At 37.5% G+C, this 22,112-nt stretch overlaps 1 protein-coding gene and 1 long non-coding RNA gene across 4 annotated transcripts in view; both read left to right on the top strand.

Moving 5' to 3' along the window:
• Positions 1-22,112, top strand: part of NTNG1 (netrin G1) — a 327,327-nt gene that overhangs the window by 68,574 nt on the left and 236,641 nt on the right. The window lies entirely within an intron of this gene.
• Positions 16,829-21,406, top strand: LOC309610638. Its single transcript, XR_014234097.1, has 2 exons — positions 16,829-19,526; positions 19,834-21,406. It is a non-coding gene; the product is annotated as an uncharacterized lncRNA (long non-coding RNA).

Raw genomic sequence — 22,112 nt, 5'->3', positions numbered from 1 at the left:
GTTGCCGAAGTGCTCTAGTCTGACATAGCACCTAACATTACCTGAAGATCTGATGAGTCTGGGTTTGAGAATATAAAACCCCAGACCGAGGATCATGTTCTGGGGGCTGCTCTCCCTGAAAAGGACTGCCATCACATGTTTGCCTATCGAGATCTAAGAAACACATTTTCAAGAAAATTGATTCTTATCTGGACACTTACATGCATTGGTCACTGATTTCTAAGACTGATAATTTAGGACACATCTCCAAAGTAATGAGTCTCAGTTTCCTGGACATCAGACTGTTTCACCCTCTCTGCACCCTCACCACACAGAGAACTCATCAAGAGGACGGTGAAGTACAGTCCCCTGAGAAGCAGTTGTTTGGGTAGCTTCTGTGGTCAGACATTTGTTGGTCCATAAAGATTTTACTAAATAGGATTTGATTCAGTTTCCCTGCCTAGAATGCTGCAGTGTTAAGCACTCCCTGCTGGATTACTCTCTGCTTTTTCTTTTGAGGTATTACATGGTATTTAACAGAAGCTACAGGATTGCAGTATGTTCATTTAATTATGCAAGAATAATGAGAAATTAAATTGCATCCGAATTCACATTTTACAACTAAGGCAGCATCTATTGCACTTAAAAATACGAATGTTTATGTCAGAAAAAATCTAGTTTGAGAACCACCTGTGTGAATTGTTAGCTCTGAGCCTTGAAGGCTTAGTTTCTCATGTGTTGTATGGTAGTCACTTTCTTTATAAGGTTATAGTGGGTAGTAAATGGATAATGCATATTTTTCCATCAGTATCAACCTAGCATATAGTAAATGTTTAATAAATGTTGACTACTGCTTCTACTGCTACTATTACTCTTAGCCATGTACCCAGTAGTCCATGTACCCAGAGGATATCTCTAAAGAAGAAGATTGTCCCAAGGGAAAACACTAATTTATCATTTAACCAGAATATGAGATTTAGATGGGATGAAATTGGAAGACTTAGCAATTTCCCTTTAGTGATCAAAGATTCTGAATAAGAGCTTGACCTTAGAAAGGGGCTCTCAAGGGCAGTTCTGGGATCAGCAGGTATCACAGTTATAGGATATCACAGGATATTGACATCCATCTGATAGGTCAAAGGCAGGTGAGAAGCACCTGTTCACAGGACAAAGGAAAATGGAGTGAAAATTTCAAAAAACAAACAAAAAACGTGCCTGTCTTCAGTGATAGGTTCTGAGTGAAAAATATATAAATATGCATGTGCAAGCCTTTTAGAGAGTTAAGACAACGTGGATTAAGGCTTCACACATGGTTTTGGAATTAAACACATCTAGATTTGAATCCCAGCTAAATCACTTTACTAGCTGTGAGCCTCTGAGCAAGATATGTAAACTATATAAACCATATCTTCCTCCTTTTGTGGGAATTAATTTAGATACTGAAAGCAAATTGGCAGAGAGCATGGCATGAGGTAAGTAATAAATATGTGTTTGTTGTATTTATGGAAAATTTGACATTGGTGTGTATCCAGGCAGGCAAAATCTTTCTATCCCAAGGAAGTTCTCATGTGTATCCAGATAAAATTGAGAATTTGTGTTCTAATCCTCAATTACTCTATTGATATAGAAATTTGAATAATCCAGAGTGTTTTTTATAGAACCTCTTCTAAATAATTAACATTTTAATTAGTTAAATAGCCACCAGCGACAGTGGACAACCACAGACTGAAGAAGTACATGTGAAAAGGCGATAGAGACCACCCTTTGTGGAACCAGTACTGTTCTAATCACCTGGCAAATAATGTTTGATGCAAACCTCACATCAACGCTTTAAGATAGGCAAATATCATCTGCATTTTATAGACAAATGAAATGAGATTCAGAGAGATGAAGTATCTTGTCCAAAGTTATGCAGCTTGTGAGAGGGAGGGCAGGATTTAAACTGGAGCCTGTTGTCTTTAAAGCCACTTTTTATCCAGTGTCAGCTGTGTAGCATATACAAATGTAATATATTATGACTATATGATGATGTCCTAGTGAACTCTGTGAATCTTAATTTGACTGAATTGATCCCAGATGTTAAATGCTAAATGTGATGCACTGTTCTAGGGTTTTCCCCCCCTGCTATTCAAATGCAATCATTAACACAGGAAGTAAAATGTTGCATTTGAGATAAATGCCACGTTCATATTCCTTTTTCGCTCTCTCATTGTGTAAGGGAAGAATTTTGCCATTAATGTGGCAAAAGTTTTATTTCTCAGGAATAAAACACGTGTAGATTCACATGCCTCCAGGGCAATCTTGTACAGATGTGTTCAGTACGCAGCAGGCGCACAAATGGCAGTTTCCTACCTAACCGTATTTCTAGCAACTTTACTTTCCTTATAACCTAAAGTGGTTTCTCCAGGCCACATCAGCCTAGGGGTGAAATACAGGGTAACAAACACTATATTTCTTTGACTGTCTGCCCATTCATTATTGTGTGTCCCCCATCACCCTGTAAAGATTTCTTCAGTTATTCCAAGGAGATTTTCTCACAGTCTTCTCAGATACCAGAGACTGTTAGCTGCTTTCCTCCTTGTATGTTCTAACTTCCCGAGGTGATGGCACCTTGGAGGCCTGTGATGTCTCTGAAGCTGCCTTCATGCTTGGTGCCTCCAGGCAAACACATGGAGTGTTAAGGATGCTGCTTACGAAGAAGCACTGATGGTTGGTTATGTTCTTTAGAAATCCTGAAGCCTCAAATCTACTTCTGAATTTTTTGAGTAATAGGGAAAACCCAGTTCTCCACTTGAAGATTTTGCTCCATAAACTGTAGTGGATCTGAGTAGGGATGTGGGTCCAACTTCCTCCTCCCTGGGTCTAAGTTTCAGCCCTTCCGTCAGGTTGCAGTGTGACCATGGGCAATTGCTTAATCTCCCTTTGCCTGGGTTTCTTCATCTGTAAAGCAGGGCTAACAATAGTACTTAACCTCATAGGGTTGTACCTGGTCCAGAGTGAGGGCTCAGTAAATTTGGCCACTGTTACTGTTATATAAGTACCTAAACCAAACTGGCTCAGGTGTCCAGGAGAGCACAGAGATTTTAATCTGCTCTTTCAGTTTGTGCATATAGCTCCTCTCCCTGGGACTCAGCCATGAGCTAGAGGATACCATGAGTAGTAAGCTCTTGGCTTTATTCAGAAATGCCCTGCTCTCTAATTATGTGGCACTAACCTCAAATTATGTTCATGTGCCTTATTATTCGTTTCTTAGGATTCACTCTTGCCTAGCTAGCTCCCCAGTCCCTCAAGCAAATCAATTCTGTTGGGACTGTTCCAGCAGGCATCCAAATAGACCAAGATATGTCTGTGTTTTTGAACTTTTGGCTAGAGTTACTTTTGGCTCAAGTCGCAAACCAGCATATTCTCTCTCTCTCTCTTTCTCTCTCTCTCACAAACACATATTTTTTCAGCATCAGAAACTTTCCATTATAATTTACTTGTAAAACTAACTCTGGTATACTTGACTCCTTCTTCTTAAATCTCTTTCAAAGATACTTTGTCACTGGAGTTTCAGTAGAACATCATGGTGAGATGATAGTCTTTTACATGAATCCTCCCAAATAATCTTTCAGTGATGTTAACTGGTTCTTCTTGAATTACCTGAAGCCAGAATTCAAGACTAATGGAAACATTTACTTTAGTAGTTTATTAAAAACGCCTATTTATATGACTTCTAGATAGCAATCATCTATACTTCCTTTATTCTTATTCAAATACTGTATAAGTATCAGGCAATCCACACAAGCTATTCTTGCATCAACTTTAAAACATTAATTTTGTTTTTGCTAGATGAGATTTGAATCACAAGGATTCTTTTCTAAATGTAAAATTAAAACAACACCTCCAAGACAAAAACAGCATTATCCCTTTCACTGATAACTCATTTAAGTTTAGGCATTAATCTCTTTCTCTTCTCTCTTTCTCACTTTCTTGATTTTTCTTAATATTGAAATACTGATCAGTGCTTGCTTTTTACATACCAGGAAATTTTAAATCTGTGAGATCAGACTCCATTGTTATTTTGTGGACTATAAAATCCATTTATACAATCTCTTTTGACCTAACACATCAACAAAATTTCTATCTTGGTTATACTAAACTCCTTGCATGTTTACAGAAAGTCAGATACTCCTGTGAAAGCATGGCTGTAATTTCCACATTAGGTTATCCCAGACACTAAGAGTCATCACATCTTCCTAGACGCTGAGAAACAACAATAATACTTACTATCATTGACTGAGTGACTACTACACGACATCAACTGGGCTAAGCAGTTTACAGTAACCTCAAATAAACTAATAAGGCAGATAGTGTTATTATTCTAGTTTTATGCATAAGGAAACTGAGGATCAGGGAAGTTAAATATGGCACTGGCATCTTTCATGTTGAGATGTTGATAGTTTTCTAATTCTGATATAAGGCGATGAGGCCTGGATCAAGCAAAAACAGCATCATCAGCCAGTGAGGAGTATCTTTTGATATCATGGGTATGTGAACACAGTGGCCCGACCAAAGTGTAATGAATGAGGTCCTATGCTGTATGTGGTCAGCCCACCAGGTGGGGAAGCATTGCTCTCCCAGCACATCTCTGTTTGGCTGATCAGTGTTCACAACATCCAAGTTACTGCTGTCAGTCAAGCGAGGACTTCCTTCTAAGCAGGAAACTGGTAAAAATGCCTGAGGATGCAATGAAACAAAGCCTCAGACTGGCTTCATGCTAGATGAAAGAGCTGCACAGCAAACCCATCAAGGTACTGTACAGATTAGATCTGCTCATATCAAGCAAAGACTTTGGGCTGGCAGCAAGTCTAAGAGAGTGGAAATGTTTCAAATGAAGAAGGGGTTTTTGGCTAGCAGCCCCATTTTGGATTGATAGCCTCACTACTAATTGATTGAAGGACAGTCAGTTCTGTGCTCAATACGTATATGCCCTCAGTTGATCCAGCATTGGCCTTTTCATCCACATCTTATACACTTGATGTCATTTTCTCATCAAGTATGCCTTCTTTGAAAATAAAAGACAGCAAGCAATACAAAAGCTGGAAGGAGAAGATTTCTTCACTGCCCTCTCAGGCTCTTAATCCTGTCTGTCCTGAGTGACTTATTTATCCTGTAAGAATTTTGATGTGTTTAGTACATTTCAAAGTTGTTTTCATTTATTTTTAAATGAGAACTTCTGAAAAGGATTCTGTTCTGAAAGAAGAAACAATTGGGAAAAGGCTTAGAGGTAGAGGTGCTAGTGTGTTAGTCTGCTCTATGGGGACTGGGGAAACTGATCCCTATAATATCGTATCTTCCCTTCCCACTTCTCAAAAGTTTGCTATGCCATGACAGTTTGCAGAAACTTCAAATTTTTTTTTTTGTTTTTTTTGTTTTTGTCTTAAAAAGTATTCTTTTCAGAGTCCCAACTGATTCCTTCACATAAGTCATAGTGTCATGTATTTCTGCATTTACTGTGAATTCTATTGGAAATGATGACGATCCTCTGAGAAGGGGCTGGAAAAAAATGTGGTGGTTTAATGCATTTTCCCTCAGAGTTGCTCAACTCCTGTACACCTATGGGAATACGTTAATGACCCTGAAAAGCGAATTTGTTTCTGAAGAAACACTGTTCTGTGGTCTCTGGGAATTTGTTTTTTTTGTAGAGATGGCAAAGACTGGTCCTAGAATTCTTCACTAAGGCAAAATGCGGAATACAAATTGAGCAAACTGAGAATGAAATATATGTGATAATACTAGTACTAATCCTAAAATGTGTAGTTTCTTTTTATTATTATTTTTCGCTGGATTATTGTACCTGTTTATTGTATTAATTTTATAAGCACTTATAAAATAGTTATGAAAGCTTGAATCCTTAAGAAATAAATGACATCACAAGACATTTTTACTTCTGGACATCCCTAGGCCTAACAGTGATATAAAGTGCCAGTATTATTGTGGGAAGAAAAGATAACTACGGTGCTCTTTACTTCAGGTTGCTGTCAGCCCACCGATGGACTGTCTACATCAGACAGAATACTAGAAAGTCTGCAGTCCTTGCAGGATTTGTTCCATGTGTAAGACCAGGGAGAGCTCTAGGAGAATAACTAGGCTGAAGAGTGGGTACAGGGCAGCTGGAAGCTGGACATTTTTAAGGTTCTGGAAAGACTGAGTCGATAGAGTCGCATTTGAATGCTGACTCTGTATATCTTAGCTAAACAAATGCTCTAAAATTCTGTTTCCCCACCTTATTTTCCTTTTCCTTTTTGACTTTAAGTATGTTTCCTCATATTTAAAATGGGAGTATTGATAAAAATATTCCTGATGTATTTCTGTGATCTTCAAATCATGCACTATATAGCAATGTGGTTTTTAAACTGTATCAAGAAAGTGAGTTATTATTTCTAGGTCTGCCAAAAACTGAACATAGTTTAATGCTCAGAGCCTAGGAATACAGAGTAGCTGGCATCATTTGACTTACTCTTTGGCCTTGATAGACAACACAGCCCCATGATACAGTTATTAATCAGTTTCAAAGATGAGTGAGTTTAGCTTTCCTTGTACCACATGGAATTCTTCCTGGAATGGATAACTTTTAATGTGTTATCCATTTTGACTTCCAGTGGATGAAAGAGGTATTGTGGTAGAGTGGGTGCAAGCTTGGACTTTGGGGTCAGATAAAGATTAGTTTGAAGCCAGGCTCTCATAATTATTAAATGTATGACAAAGTACTCGACTCTCAGACCTTAGTTTCCTCACATGTAGAACAAAGGTAAATATTCCTATCTTCTCGATTTTTTAAAGAGATATTGTGCATAAACTACCTGTACAACAAAAGATGAATACAGTGACCATACGGCCGTTACGATGAGCATAAAAGTTCATTCCAGTTAGTAAGCTCAGATGCTGGCGTAAACAGCCAGAGGTGCCCACCACTCTACCCAGTGGTGGCCTATCAGTCCTGGATATGGCCTTCCAGGATATCTTGAAAAGTGCCAAGAACACGTGAACAGGCTTTGGAGTTAAACAGCTTGGCTTCAACTCCTGATTGCCATTTACCACTGGTAAATAGGGGTTAATTCAGATAAGGGATTTATGTTGAGTATATTTCTGTGTGTCTCTCCAACAGACTCCATACTTTTCTAGGATTATTCATTATATCTTAGGGCTAATTCATCTCACATGGCTAATCATTAGCTCCTTGTGATATTAGTTCATTAAGTTATCATACATTATGAAATTAATTACAATTCTGATAACTTCATCGCTTATTAAATTACAGTACCTTTCACAGAGGACAGGTAAATAAACAGTGGTACTTGTCCAGTTCAGGCCAGTGAGGTGTACAGATTGAAGGAGGGCAAGCTCCCAGTATCTGTTAGTTGGCCCTCAATGGCATTTGTTCTTTCTCCACTATCTTGGACACTGCTAAGCCGTGGAAGGCATACTGTTGCCAAAGAGAATGAAATGAAATTAATATGTGGCTATAATAGAAGAAACACATGTAGTCCATAGATTGACCCCTTCATTAGGAATCCTCAAATGAGATCAGTCTAGAGACTCACCAGGCATTTCCCTTATATCTGTGGTAATTTGTACTGTGGATGATTTTCTGGAGAAGGAAAGAACAGGAAAGACCTCTTGATTCAGAAACTCTGGCTATCACCCTGGTATTGTGTGAACATTCAACAGACCAAATTCCAGGATTAGTCTCATTTGGTCTTTATTCCTGTTGAGTCAAGGTGAATAGAATAAAGGGCTACCATATGTAACCTTCTTCGTTTCCTAGCTACTAAAACATTTCAAGGTCAGATCCTTTTTACCGTAATAATATCTTTTCAAGTGAAGGAAAGTACAGATCCAAAAAGACAACATATGAAAGATACTTGTTGCAGAATGGAGTTCTTTATATGTGAAAAAAAATCAACACAATGTTGTTTGTACCCCATGCTTAGAGAAACTCTCAAATGTCTCTGCTTAAATCAGTTTTTTCCTACTTCAGTGGAAACCAGAAGCTCTGGATCTTGTGCCTTCCCTCGTTTCTCCCTTTTCTTTCTTTCTTTTTTTTTTTTTTTTAAACATCTTTATTGGAGTATAATTGCTTTACAATGTTGTGTTAGTTTCTGCTGTATAACAAAGTGAATCAGCTATACACGTACATATATCCCTATATCCCCTCCCTTTTGCATCTCCCTCCCACCCTCCCTATCCCACCCCTCTAGGTGGTCACAAAGCACTGAGCTGATCTCCTTGTGCCATGTAGCTGCTTCCCACTAGCTATCTATTTTACATTTGATAGTGTATATATGTCAATGCTACTATCTCACTTCATCCCAGCTTACCCTTCCCCCTCCCCGTGTCCTAAAGGTCATTCTCTATGTCTGCATCTTTATTCCTGTCCTGCCCCCTAGAGAAATGGAAATAAAAACAAAAATAAACAAATGGGACCTAATGAAACTTAAAAGCTTTTGTACAGCAAAGGAAACCATAAACAAGACGAAAGGCAATCCTCAGAACGGGAGAAAATATTTGCAAACGAAACAATTCTCCCTTTTCTTTTAATAAATATTCTTGTGTTCTCTCACCCACTAATTAGTGTTACCATGTGCCTATATTGCTAACAGTTTAAAGAGAGCAGTTCCTTTGAAAATATAATCTCCTTTTAAATGCATCATCATTTTGAAGTGGTCTCATAAATTTTGTTGCTGATTTGGGATCTTAAACGGTGTATTTATTTATATTAAAGTCTGCCTGCTGTTCATCTTGAAGATATTATATTTGTATAGTTAACAGAAGTAATGAGCCAAATTTAATTTTCTTTCTACTCTGGAATGCTTTGCATCTTGTAATCACCATTGACTGCCTACTTACAAGTCAGAATCAGTGAAAGGAGTAGATGTAAAATTGCCCAATCTCATGTTTTATAATAGTCTAGTCAAAATGGAGGGTGGTACTAATAGCATTCAGCTGCATAGACATTATCTGATAATGACAGTACGTATAGCTCAGACTACAGAGGAACAAATTAAAGTTGGAAGCTCAAATATTGGACTTTATTTTGTTTAGAATGAAGTTTATGCACAAATCTCATCGGAATATGTGTTTTACTGTTTTGTGGAAATAATATGATTTTTATTAACTTTTAATCATTTTGATTGCATTTACTTTCAGAGACCACTAACACTGTTTTACCTTTGTTTCAGGATGGTATGTGGTATAACTGGTGCATTTGCCTAAAATCCATAAATATGAGATTATGAAAACATTTAAGCATACAGACCTGTGCTGAGAATAACAACTTTCAATTTCAGATTTGTATAAATCAGCAAAACCCTGGAGATAAAAGATAAGAAATATTACTAGGCAGTCAGAGACTTAGTCCACTACTTTTAAGCATTTGCACTTCTCTGTTTATTGAGCATTATGGGTCTCAGAATATAATTTCATTGAGCTTAAATATTTCTGAAATGATTGTTGTTTTATGTGGAGTCTTTTAAACTCAGGCATCCCACTGGGGCTAGCCTTTGGATCATTCAGTGATATTCAAAATCTTAGGTCCTTAAGCAAGCATCCTTGATTATGGCTTTAAAAAAGAAATGCAATGTGTACAGTTTCAAAACCCATCTAAAAAGCTGTACTGAGAAAATCAATCTTAACAATTGATAAATTACATCCCCTATTGGAAAAGAAATGTGCTCATGGCATTTTGGAAAACATTCTGCATGGTAGTCAAGTTCTTTTAGTGAGTTCCCTGACAATCGTGGTCTTTTACTATTCTCTACACCTAGAAGCAAGAACTCCTCCCCAGACAGCTTTCAAATACAGTGGTTAGGGAGTGCACATGGAATGGAAACCTTGTTTGTAGATTTTGATTATGGATTAATTACTTAATTGTCTGTTGCCTGTTTAGGGTAGTTAATGGATACGAACATTTGATTTTTGACATTTTTTCCCACTCTTTTGCTCCCTTTTATATTGAGTTCTCCTCACTGGAAGCCATGTAATGAGAATCACCTTTCCATCTCATGTTCCTGCCTTTACTCTTGTCTATTCTATAGCAGTATAAGATTTTTGTTTTGGAGCAAGAGGTGCATTAGATCGAAGGGCAAAGAACTACCTGCACTAATTTTGCTTGTGTTGTTCTATAACTCTCTACTCTGGAGATAGGCCTTTTGGTAAATGATTTTTACCTTTATATAGGATGAAAATTGGTAATAGAGAAAGAATAACTTATAAACTTGATAACAATGAAATAATGGTCTGGAGATGTTGAGATGCTCAAGAAAGCTTTTTCACTTTTTTTTCAGACATATATGGTTAATGAAAATCATATTTAATACTTACTGTATTCTTACTCTTTGCCAAGCACTGTTCTAAATGCTGTATGTGCTGCCTCTTTTGATCTGCACAGCTATTCCATAAGCTATTTCGCCTTATTGTACAAATAAGGAAACTGGTGCCCAGAGAGGTTAAGTAACATGTTTAAGGTGATACTGAAAAATGACAGAGACAATATTTGAATCTCTCCTTGACTCCCTCTTAACAAGACACTCTAATTCCCAGGAAAGCCCAAGATCAATTGGTCCCCATGGACAAAACATTGATAGTCAGGAATTACCACCTTCCATTGGATAAAGGCTAATGCTTAAAACGAGGAGGCTGGTAGTGAACCCATAGCTTCCAAATTTGTCAGCATTGGAACTGCTCATGCAGTATCGAGCCTCATGTGTGAGACAGGGAGGCAGGATGCAAAGAAGTGGGGCAGGGCCTCCAACAGAGCACCGGGGATTAGCACAAATGAAAATTGCCCTTGGGAAATAACAGCTAAATGTTACTGAGCACTCTGTGTGCTAGACCCAATGTAATGCAATGCCTTATTTAATGTTAGCATCTTATAATTATTCCAGTTTTATCAATGCAGCAACTGGGGTTTAAAATGGTTAGGCAATTTCCCCAGGGTTACATAGCTGCTGAATGACAATAGCAGAACCCAAACTCAATTTGTCTGAATTCGGAGGTCATTGCTCTAGGACTTCTGGTTTAGCTCTCACATGTAGAGAGTTTAGAAGTCATCACTCCTGTCCTTACAAGAAAAACCTGGACAAACTGAAAATCAGTGAGTTCTCTTGGACCCATAAGAGATGAGGTTACTAGGAAAATCACCACCCTCAAATCTAGAAAGACAGGCTCATTCAGGGAGAAACATGTAAGACTGAATACCTGCAGTAGAAGCCACTGGAGTCATAAACTGGTAGAAACACTTCAAAATAATAATTCTGATGAATTACTGGATGCTGAGTGTGGACTAGCATGAGTGTGAGAAATTCTGAGGGACCTCAGCCTCAGAGAGTCCCTAGCACATCCATGGGCTTTACCTCCAGAAATCCCACCAGGTTCTCATGATGAACATTTCATCATCACTCTGGCAAAGATTGATTCTTGTGAAATAAGCCCAGAGCTTTCTTCATAACAAAAGCTTACTCTACAGGGAAAAGACTTTTTCAGGGCTTTATCTGTGGCCCAGCTAAGGAAAGGGTATTCTTCCCATTCCAGATCCCTCTAGCCTTCCAGTCACATCCGAACTTGTCCACAGAGGTCATGTCTTCAAGGAAATATATTGGGAACACCGCAACCAGGGAAGGATATAGGGGGAAGGGGAGAAAGTAAGATATGTCACTGGAGTGACTTTGGTTAAGACCATAGCCCCAGTAGGAAGGACCTACTAAGACACTGAGATGTAATTGGAAGATTATAGATTACTCTCCCTCTACCACACCTTACCACCACACCCACAGGGCCCCGGTATAATAACTCTGGATTTCAAGTGAAAAACTGTAAGACTCAGGCTCTCAAAGTGAAGATGGAAGACCAAGCCCATGATACCTATATATATTTTACACGCACACACATTTACACACACATACACACCTGCAGAAAACATTAAACATAGCCCAACTTTTAGCCAGATTAACATAAATCCTCAAACTAAAGATTGATTTATGTCAGTTCCTGTTCCTGATACAATATATCCATCTTTCAGCAAAAAATTACAAGGCATGCCAAAAAGCAAGGACAAACAGTCTGAAGAGACAAAGCATTCATCAGAAACAGACTCAAATATAACACAAATGTTGGAATTATCAAACAAGGAATTTAAAATAAATATGATTGATATGTTAGGTACCCTAATGGAAAAGTAGACAACATGTAAGAACAGATGGTAGAGCAGTCAGAATAATGCCCTCCTTCCTTGCCAAGGTGTCCACATTATAATCCCCAGAAACTATGAATATATTATCTTAAATGGCAAAAAGAAGTTTGAAGATGTCTTTAAGTTAAGGGCCTTGAGATAGATTATCATGGATTATCCAGGGGGGCCCAGTATAATCACAAGCGTCCTAAAAAGTGGAAGAGGAAGGCAAAAGAGGAAGTCAGAGTGATGCAATGTGAGAAGGACTCAACTACCATTGCTAACTTTAAATATGGAGGAAGGAGGCAATGAGCCAAGGAATGAAGACAGCTCCTAGAAGCTGGAAAAGGTAAGGAAATGGATTATTTCCTAGAGCCTCCAGAAGGTAATGCATTTCTTCCTACACCTTGATTTTAGCCCAGTGGGACGTGTGTTGTACTTTTAAGATATGGAACTGTATGATAATAAGTGTGTGTTGTTTTTGGCAACTAAGTTTGATATAATTTGTTAAGGCAACCATAGAATACTAATGCAGGTGGGTAATGTAAGCAGAGGGATGGAAAACTCTAAGAAAATCAAAGGAAAAGCTGGAAATCAAAAACACTGTAACAAAAATGAAGAATACTTTTGATGGGCTCATCGGTAGACTTGGCCTGCCTGAGGAAAGAATCCGTGAGCTTGAAGATAAGTCAATAAAAGCTTCCCAAATTGGAATGCAAGGGAAAAAAATGAATGAATGAAAAAAAAACCCAAAACACAGAACAGAACATCCCAAAAAGTGTGGGACCTTTTCAAAAGGTGTGACACATGCATATTTGGAATAACAGAAGGGAAGAAAGTAAAGAAAAAGATCTGAAGAAATATTCGAAGTAGTAATTGCTGAACATGTTCCAAAATTAATGACAGACAATAGATCCAGGAATCTGAGAACACCAGGTAGGATAAATACCAAACACACACACACACACACACACACACACACACACACACACACACACACACACACACACACATATGTAGGCATATTATGTTCAAACTGCAGTAGGTCAGAGACAGAGAAAATCTTGAAAGAAAGCAGGGGGATAAATACTGTTACCTATAGAGGAACAAGTATAAGAATTGCAGTGGTCTTCTGGTCAGAAATCATGCAAGCCAGCAGAATATGGAGTGAAGTATTTAGTGTTGAAAGAAAAAGCAATCCACCAAACTAGAATTCTATATCCATCAAAATTATTCTTCAGAAATAAAGGATAAATGAACACTTTCTCAGACAAACAAAAACCGCGAGAACTCATCACCAACTGATTTGTCCCGTAAGAAATGTTAAAAGAAGTTCTTTAGGGAAGAAGGAAGATGACATAGGTCAGAAATTTGGATCTGCATAAAAAAAGAAGGCCATTAGGGAAGGAATAAATAAAGGTAAAATAAAGTTTTTTAGTTTTCTTATTCTTAATTAATCCAAAAGATAACTTTAAAGTAATAATAGCAACAATGAACTGTGTGATTATAGTATATGGACCAGTGAAATGAAGACAGCAGTGTTACAAGGGATAAAGCATACGGATGATAATCCAGACAGGTAGGGGGCTTGAAGAACCTATTCAGATTGTAGTCAGAACAGAAAAGATTGCTGGAAGCCCCTGCATGTCATTTAGGTCCAAGGATGACTTATAATACTCACTATGTTCCAGGCACATAATATTAGGGATAAAAAGATGACTAAGTGTGGCCCATACATTTAAAAAGCTATAGTTAAGCAAGAGACATAGACAAATAAATGACTATAATCTAGGTCATTCATTTGTTCAATACATATTTCTTGAGCACCTACTCTATACTAGGCAAAGTAATAAGTGCCAGAATGAAGAAGTGTAGAAGTGCTATGAAATCACAGTGAGCGGGCTAATAGTCATGTCTAGGGTTGTGAAGCAAATCTACATGAGAGTTAGGACTGGAAGGAGAAATAGAACATTGCAGGTAAGAACCTGAACAAGCAACATGAATGGCAGACATGGAGCATTAGCAATTTCTGACTTAGTAAATTATATGAATGTTTCATACTCTGTCTCAAATCAGTCCCAAAGATTAAATAGCTCAGGGCCCAAGGACTAGCTCAGACAATAAGAAACACTAGATTAGAATAGAAATGAAAGAGTGGGGCAGGAACTAACATACCATAATCTGACCTACTCATCTTGATACTACGTTTTTTTGTTTTGTTTTTAAATGAACACCCTGCGATGGAACCAAATTAAAATTTTTGATCCTGGAGTAGGAAGTCTATTTCCTGAGGAACGTGAACTCTTGGCCAGAGAGTGAGCCCTGTCCTGAAAGCCACGGTGATGATAAAGAGTTCCTCAGTTGTGTAGACTGAAATCCAATCAAATGAGAGTTATTAGTCCTGTTAGGCCAGAGACTGAAATGGGTGTGTGACCATTGGAGCCATGGTGTTCAGAGGTACTGGAGAGAGAGAAAGAACCCACTAATGACATGATGATTTGGTTGGGTTAGAGTTGGGGTAGGATAGGAGCATTAGATTAAGACCCATTGATCTGGGACAGATGGTTAAAGGATGAAAATTACATTTGATTTTGTGGAAGAAGAGCTGAATAGAAGAGGAATCATCAAGGAAACGGAGTCCAGCCTACAGAATACTAAGATTTCTAGAACTGTGCTGTCCAATAACATGGTCACTATTTAAATTGAAGTTAATCAAAATTACATAAAGTGAAACACTCAGGTCCTCAATTGCACTAGTCTTATTTCGAGTGCTCTCATGTGCCTAGTGGCTACCATGTTGAACAGCACAGAAATCAAACATTTCCATCACTGCAGAAAGATCTGTTAGATAGTAGTGTTCTAAAGTGTGTGGGAGGTTATGATACATCAGAAATGCAGTTTGATATCTTCCAGAAACAACTGCAGAGCAGCTTTTAAATTTTTTTTTTAATTTTGCCAGTGAGGATAAGAAAGGTCTTGCAGTATAATTATCCAACTCTGCCAACAAATATTTGTATGGATGTTTGTCCCTTTTAAATAGAATGAAATATCCTCATTTTTACAGATTAGGAAATTTAGTGAAGTCAAGTCACTTCACACTAGTAGTAAATGGCATAATCAGGAGTTTAAGTCAGGTTGCTTAACTCCAGAGTCTGTTCACTTGACCTTTGCACTCCAAGACACCCCAGAAGGCCAGATCCAGGGCGAAGAGGCCACCAATGGGCACTGGAGTGGGCACCTCTGGCTGTTTAGAGCCAGCATCTGAGCTTAATAGGGAAAGTGTCCATTCTCCTTGGGCAACAGCAGTTGTTAGATATTTTGTAATATTACTGTTGCCTAAAAATTTGTATATTAATGTACACCTTTTTGATCTTTGCAAAAAATTACGTGCATTTAATGCTTTTCATTAATACCCAGCTAACCATTGGTTTTCATGAGTCTAATTGGCTTTTCATTGTTTAGTTAGTGAAAAAAAGTGAGAAAATTCTTTATGTACAATATAAACACATTGCTTTTTTTTCAGTAACTGAAACTGATGTATGTTTGACCAATTAAACAATATTTTAAAAAAATAAATTCACTGCCTATACTGGAAACAATTCCTCAATTTCTTATTTTGAAATTATGTGAAATGCCTTCATTTCACCTACTCTCTTTGTTTTTAGTTTCTTTTTTGGGGATATGATAGTTCAAAATAATATCTTCAAATTCATTTTGGGTTTTGTTTTTTTAAAAAAGAGCTAATTATATTGCATTGTTTTTCTTCCAACATTTTTTTACTTTGCTCTTAATTTATTTCAAGCATTTTGGGAAATAACTATTGAGATTTCTTCATTAAAAAAAGTTTCTTTCTTAACAGTGAACACAGCAACTCCTTACTAAATCTTTTGGGGTTGGGGAATTTCGGTTAAAATTTAATAGTTTTCAGGCTGTGAGATGGACCTTCAACTCTCAAATGCCTAAATATTTTGGAAAGCCTTGGATCATTTGTGATTGACAGGTCAAAAATACAATGATCTGTTGTGTCTAGCCCATGTCATGCTGGAGAATACTAAATCAATAGTAATGCTATCAGAACCAGAAATCAAATGCAAAATAGTTCCCTTGGCTTCCTGCATAATGACATTTGCTCTTTTGATAAATTACTAATGGATTCTTGGACAGGAGACCTCCTGGAACAGCCAAGCCTGGATATAAATGGAAAGGGTGAAGTAGTGATGTTTATTATACAGAAAAATTTGCCTTCAGTGAACGTTCTACACAAAGAATGTCCAAATATAATCACATTGTGATAGGATATTGGTAAGAAGGCAGGAACAAGCAAACCATAACCCATGATCTTTGAGCCCTACTAAAAGTTATCTGGAGAGCCTCATACTAAACCCTTTGTTCTATAACTGGAGCAGCTCAAACAGGGCAAAGCACAGCAGTGACCAAAACAACAAAATGTCAATATTTGTACCAAGCTCTTCCCTGGATTAGTCACCCTATTTCCTCAAGACAATGTAGTGATTGGCTAAAGGGCATCACAACTATACCACATATTAATAAATTTGATTGATTGCTTGACTTGATATGGGAGATCATTTGATGCCATGAACATGTTTTAGGGCAAGAAAGGGGGAGGTACTTCGTATTACTGTCTTTGAAGCCTGAACTGACTAAAAAAACTTTTGACCACCTGCTCCACAGTGCCCATGGATGTATATATGTACGTGCAAATACGGTGTAAAGAAAAATACTATTGAGAATATCCAAATACCACTTAACTCAAAGGCTTTAGAAATTTGTGGCAAGAGAAAGCCTCCCTACCACTCAGTTGCACTGAATAGTATAACAAATGCAGATTAGCTTCTGGGCTTTACAGAATGCCAGATAATATCGCATAAGACATGTTAACAAACCAGTCCATGTTTCCTGTGTTTGTGGTCTACAAAATGACCATACCTCAAGCTTTGGATGCACACTAATTCTAACCTTTCTGTACTTTATAAGGTAATTGCTGTATTTTCTTGCATGCTGAAAATGAATAAAAGTAGGATTTGCTTGCTACAGCAAACAAAAAATCTTTTCCCTCTGCCACTTGAGCACCTCATTTACTTCATGTTGTGGCTGGATCTCACTGAGCTGCGTTAGTGAACATTTGTGCTTCAGAAATACCCTTGTTTTGTCAGATTCCCAAATTAAAGGGGAAAAAATTTTATACTGAAGGATTAAATGCAACCAGGGAACAAAATAATGAAAAACCTTATTTGAGAAGAAATAACTCTTTGGAATAAGAGGTTACCATATGTCAATATGTCATATACAGGGAAAGTGAGCTTTTGATTACTTAGATGTAAGGTTGCCAGAGGGTTTCTGAGTTAAATTTCTAAGTCTTGATTAGAGAGAACATCAAGGGGTTTGTTGAAAATCCTAACTTGTGAACTGGACTTTTATTCCTTTGAAAAATTATACAAAATATTTTCTGCTCACATTTATATTCCATGTGGTATGTTTCTCCTTGTACATTTGCAGCTATTCTTGTGCAGGTTTTATACTTGTAACATCAGAATTGAATTTAAACATTTCTAGAAAAAGCAGTAAGTTTGGAAATGGAAAAGTGACCCCAAAAGTTGGCTCAAAAAATGTTTAAGTGCAAAAAAGACTGAGAAAACCTAAATAAACATGAATTGGGACTACTTAAATCAATTATGGTGCATCCTTAAAATGGAAATCTGTTTATCAGTTTAAAAGATAGAGCAGTTTCCAAGACATATTGAATGAAAAAAACAAGTGTCCCCACTGTTAAGTACCTTGATTTTTTCACTCAGTATTTTTATGTACATATACATAGACTCTATTTGGAATAATTGCATAATAAATTGGTAATATTGCTTTTGGACAAGGGAAGGATGCTAGGGCTCAAGTGATTGAGAGATTTGTTTCTCACTGTGTGGCCCTTTGTACTTGAATCATTTTAAGTGATAAGGCTAGGTAGACAGAATAAAAGAAAGAACTGTTCAGTTCTTTATACCTTCACTCTTTAAATGTATTACTTCTATTCCAAGTTTCATCAAAACTTAGCATCCTTTTGTCCAGTAAAGTGGAAGTGTGGATGTATAATGAGTTAGGAAGGTTTTGTTTTATTTTGAAATAAAAAACTAAATTACTAACTTCCACTTTGTAAATATCTTAGAGGTAAAGTAAACGTTCAGGAATAAAGCATTTTTCAATCTACGGCAATAATTGCCAGAAGATAAAAACATGTTGGTACAATACATAAATTTGAAAGATATACCTATTACTGCAGCCAGTGTATAGGTTAATAACTTCATATATGAGATTGTTGTTTATTTATATATATGTACATATATATATATACTTTATGTAGATAAAAACCGATAAACAGTGTTATCTACATTTAGTTATCCTGTGGATACAAAATACTAGTTAAATAGATAAAACTAAAATTTTGAACTATTTTCTTTTCCTTTATGTTGCCTGTAACTTTAGAAACTCAAGATTCTGAAAATTTAAAAGTGTTGACTATTTGATTTCCCCTCTACACCCCCATCCCTTTAACTTGTTCTGAAATGTGCCACGTGTGATGTCTTGTATTATGTTCCCACATCTGCTGCGCCATATAAACCAGTACTGCCGTCTTAGAAATAATAGACCCCCTTTCATTCTCTAATACAGACGCTGTCATTATGTGCGATTGTATTAGAGCTTTAAATTTTTCCACTCTATATTTCTGTTTTCAGCTTTTCATAGGGAATAAATGATCCATTATTTCAGTAATTTTGTATATTGTCATATTTTTGAGGTTCCATTCTCCCTCTCCCCTTCCCTTCCTCCTCAGTCTCTCCCTTCTCTCATCTCCCCTTCCTCTCTTCTTCCTTCTCCTGCTTGCTGGCTCTCTGTCTCTGCCTCTCTCTCCCCATTCATAGATCTTTGGAAGAAGGTGAAGGGTGTGGAGAAGGCAGCAGGACCTTTAGTGTGGCACATGCCGGGCAGTGCATCTCCTGCTGGAGAATTTAGCTGTCACTTTGGAGCCTGCTGAATGAAACTAGTATGCAATTCACATACCCCAAGTACTGAAAGGGAAACTGCATCTGGTGTCTGCACAGTTTACTGATAAGATTTTATCTTTTCTCCTGCTGATACTGATAGGGCTATAGCCAGGTGGGCAGTAAATAAAGATTTATTATGGGCTGGACTTGTTAGCTAACAGTACTTTCTCAGAACTATATCAAAAAAAGACCCAGAAGTGTTCATCTTTCACATCCATGGAGCTCAATAACGAATGGTATGGTGGGGGAGGGGTGGCTGCAGGAATTTTTCTATCTAGTTTGTTTTATTTATTTTTTATTTTTTTTTATTTTTATTTATTTATTTATTTTTTTAATTGACTTATTTATGGCTGTGTTGGGTCTTCGTTTCTGTGCGAGGGCTTTCTCTAGTTGTGGCGAGCGGGGGCCACTCTTCATCGCGGTGCGCGGGCCTCTCACCATCGCGGACTCTCTTGTTGCGGAGCACAGGCTCCAGTAGTTGTGGCTCACGGGCCTAGTTGCTCCGCGGCATGTGGGATCCTCCCAGACCAGGGCTCGAACACGTGTCCCCTGCATTGGCAGGCAGATTCTCAACCACTGCGCCACCAGGGAAGCCCTATTTTTTATTTTTTTAATAAAATTTATTTATTTATTTATTTTGGGCTGTGTCGGGTCTTCATTGTTGCATGCGGGCTTTCTCTAGTTGTGGCGAGCGGGGGCTACTCTTCGTTGCAGTGTGCAGGCTTTTCGTTTTGGTGGCTTCTCTTGTCGCGGAGCACAGGCTCTAGGCGTGCGGGCTTCAGTAGTTGTGGCACTCGAGCTTAGTAGTTGTGGCTCGCGGGCTCTAGAGCGCAGGCTCAGTAGTTGTGGCGCACCTGCTTAGTTGCTCCGCGGCATGTGGGATCCTCCCGGACCAGGGCTCGAACCCTGTGTCCCCTGCATTGGCAGGTGGATTCTTAACCACTGCACCACCAGGGAAACCCCTATCTAGTTTGCTTTAAACCATGAACATTACTTACACAATCAGCATAATCTGAATAGATGACTAAAAGTCCAGGGGTTGATAAATTATCATCATGGCACCTGCATCTTATGCCTCAAGAACCTTAAGCAAACCCAGGGCTGTACTTGTGGATTAATTGAGCATGCATAATTTACCACTGAAGTTTACATAAGTGTAAGTATTTTTCTCATTCTGGAAAATAGGCATTTCCAGCTTCAGGAGAAAAATCAGAATATTGTTACACAATGAAATGAGCTATCAGCCTATTCAGCTATTGTAAGAAAAAAAAAATCTCTGCTCTTGCTGCCAATGCTTAGTTCTTAAATTGAAATGATTTTTAAAGTTTAATTTGCTTTTCACCATTTATATATACTTCTTTTTGCTCGCATTTATTTTGTTGATTTTTACCCATGCTTGTAATCAATACTGTCTTCTTGTTCTAGTTCGATGCTGCTATATTTGAATGATTTAGAGAATGTTCATCTGGGCACGTACTTTCACTGCAGTTATTTTAGGTAAACAAGGGCAAGAAGCAAGGGAGTCGGGAATAATAGTCATGGAAGCACATCAGGGTTCGAACAGCTTGTCACATGTTGTTACCCATGTACTTTTGGGTAAATTAGCCATTAATACTAAGTTACTATTTTGTCCTCTATAATATGGGAATAGTAACACCTATACCACAAGTGGTTGAGTTAAATGTTACGACGACTGTAAAGAGCCTAATTTAGAACTGGGCATGTGCTAGGTGTTCAATAAATGATGTGAATTTTTGTTATTATCTTATTAAAACAATTTTTAAAAAAAAGATATAACAATAAATTCTAAATCTCTAAATTAGTAGTTAAAAACATTTGTTTCTATATGGTAATTTATTTAATTCTTAATATAGTAGGCTATAAAGTGTTTAGATACTGGTTACATAATGTTTAGTTGTCTATTTATGAATTTATGGCAAATTTATGCAAGTTTATGTGTCGATAGACAACCTAGAGGCACGTTAGGTATGCTCAACTTGCTTATATCGTAATGTCAACATTAGAGTTTTATTCTTTTTGTTTAAGCCAAAAGAGGTCCTTGTGGAAAATGAAAGCTTAAATGCAATTGTTCATAAAGGAATACTACTATAAATTTATTAATCCCTGTTTTACAATAGGGAAATACATCCAAACCTCAATTCATATAGTATGCATAATCTTGAGAAGCTGAGTTTAAATTTGATTTTTCTCATCTACTCCTGTTTTTCCTGTTATATGTACATTATAATTTTAAAAGTATTATTTTTTATTTATGCCGAAAACTTTATTGCAGTAGCTGCTAATACTGAAATCTTAAATTTTGCTATCTCAGGGACCTTGTGTAATAAGTTATAAAAAACTCATTGAACTATAATAGAGGAACTGAGTACTTAAAGGAGCTTTTCAATGAGTCTTGTAAAATCCAAGATACCTTTTATAATAGAGGTAAATGCATTTGTAGTAAGTTTAATTTTTCATAGCACACAACACCCACGTGTAAATTGTAAAATCCGTTGTATGCTTCTTTCTTGGTGAGAATTACAGCTTTCAGCCAGGCATTGGGTTATTCCTAGAAAGGCATGTCACATATTCTGCTACTTCTCCATGGCTTTCTTGATGTGGCTGTCACCCTAGAAACCCAGCGAATTCAGAGATGAAGCTGCCTTTCTGCTTGATTTTTCACTGAGGTACATTTCAGGAGACTATTGTGAGGCTCTGGTGGAAGAAACCGAAAGGGTAATTCTCCAGGAGAATAATCTATACCTCTGAGGCTTTCCATCTGCACACACCTGACCAGCCATTTCCTGAATACTACATGGGAGGTGCAGTGCCATTAGTCATGCCACAATAGCACCCTCAGTCCTACC

The sequence above is a fragment of the Balaenoptera borealis genome, assembly GCF_965194805.1.
Source record: "Balaenoptera borealis genome assembly, chromosome: 1".
NCBI classification, from domain to species: domain Eukaryota; kingdom Metazoa; phylum Chordata; class Mammalia; order Artiodactyla; family Balaenopteridae; genus Balaenoptera; species Balaenoptera borealis.
Note: the sequence above shows the minus strand (reverse complement) of the source record. Positions and strands in the feature narration are given on the sequence as shown.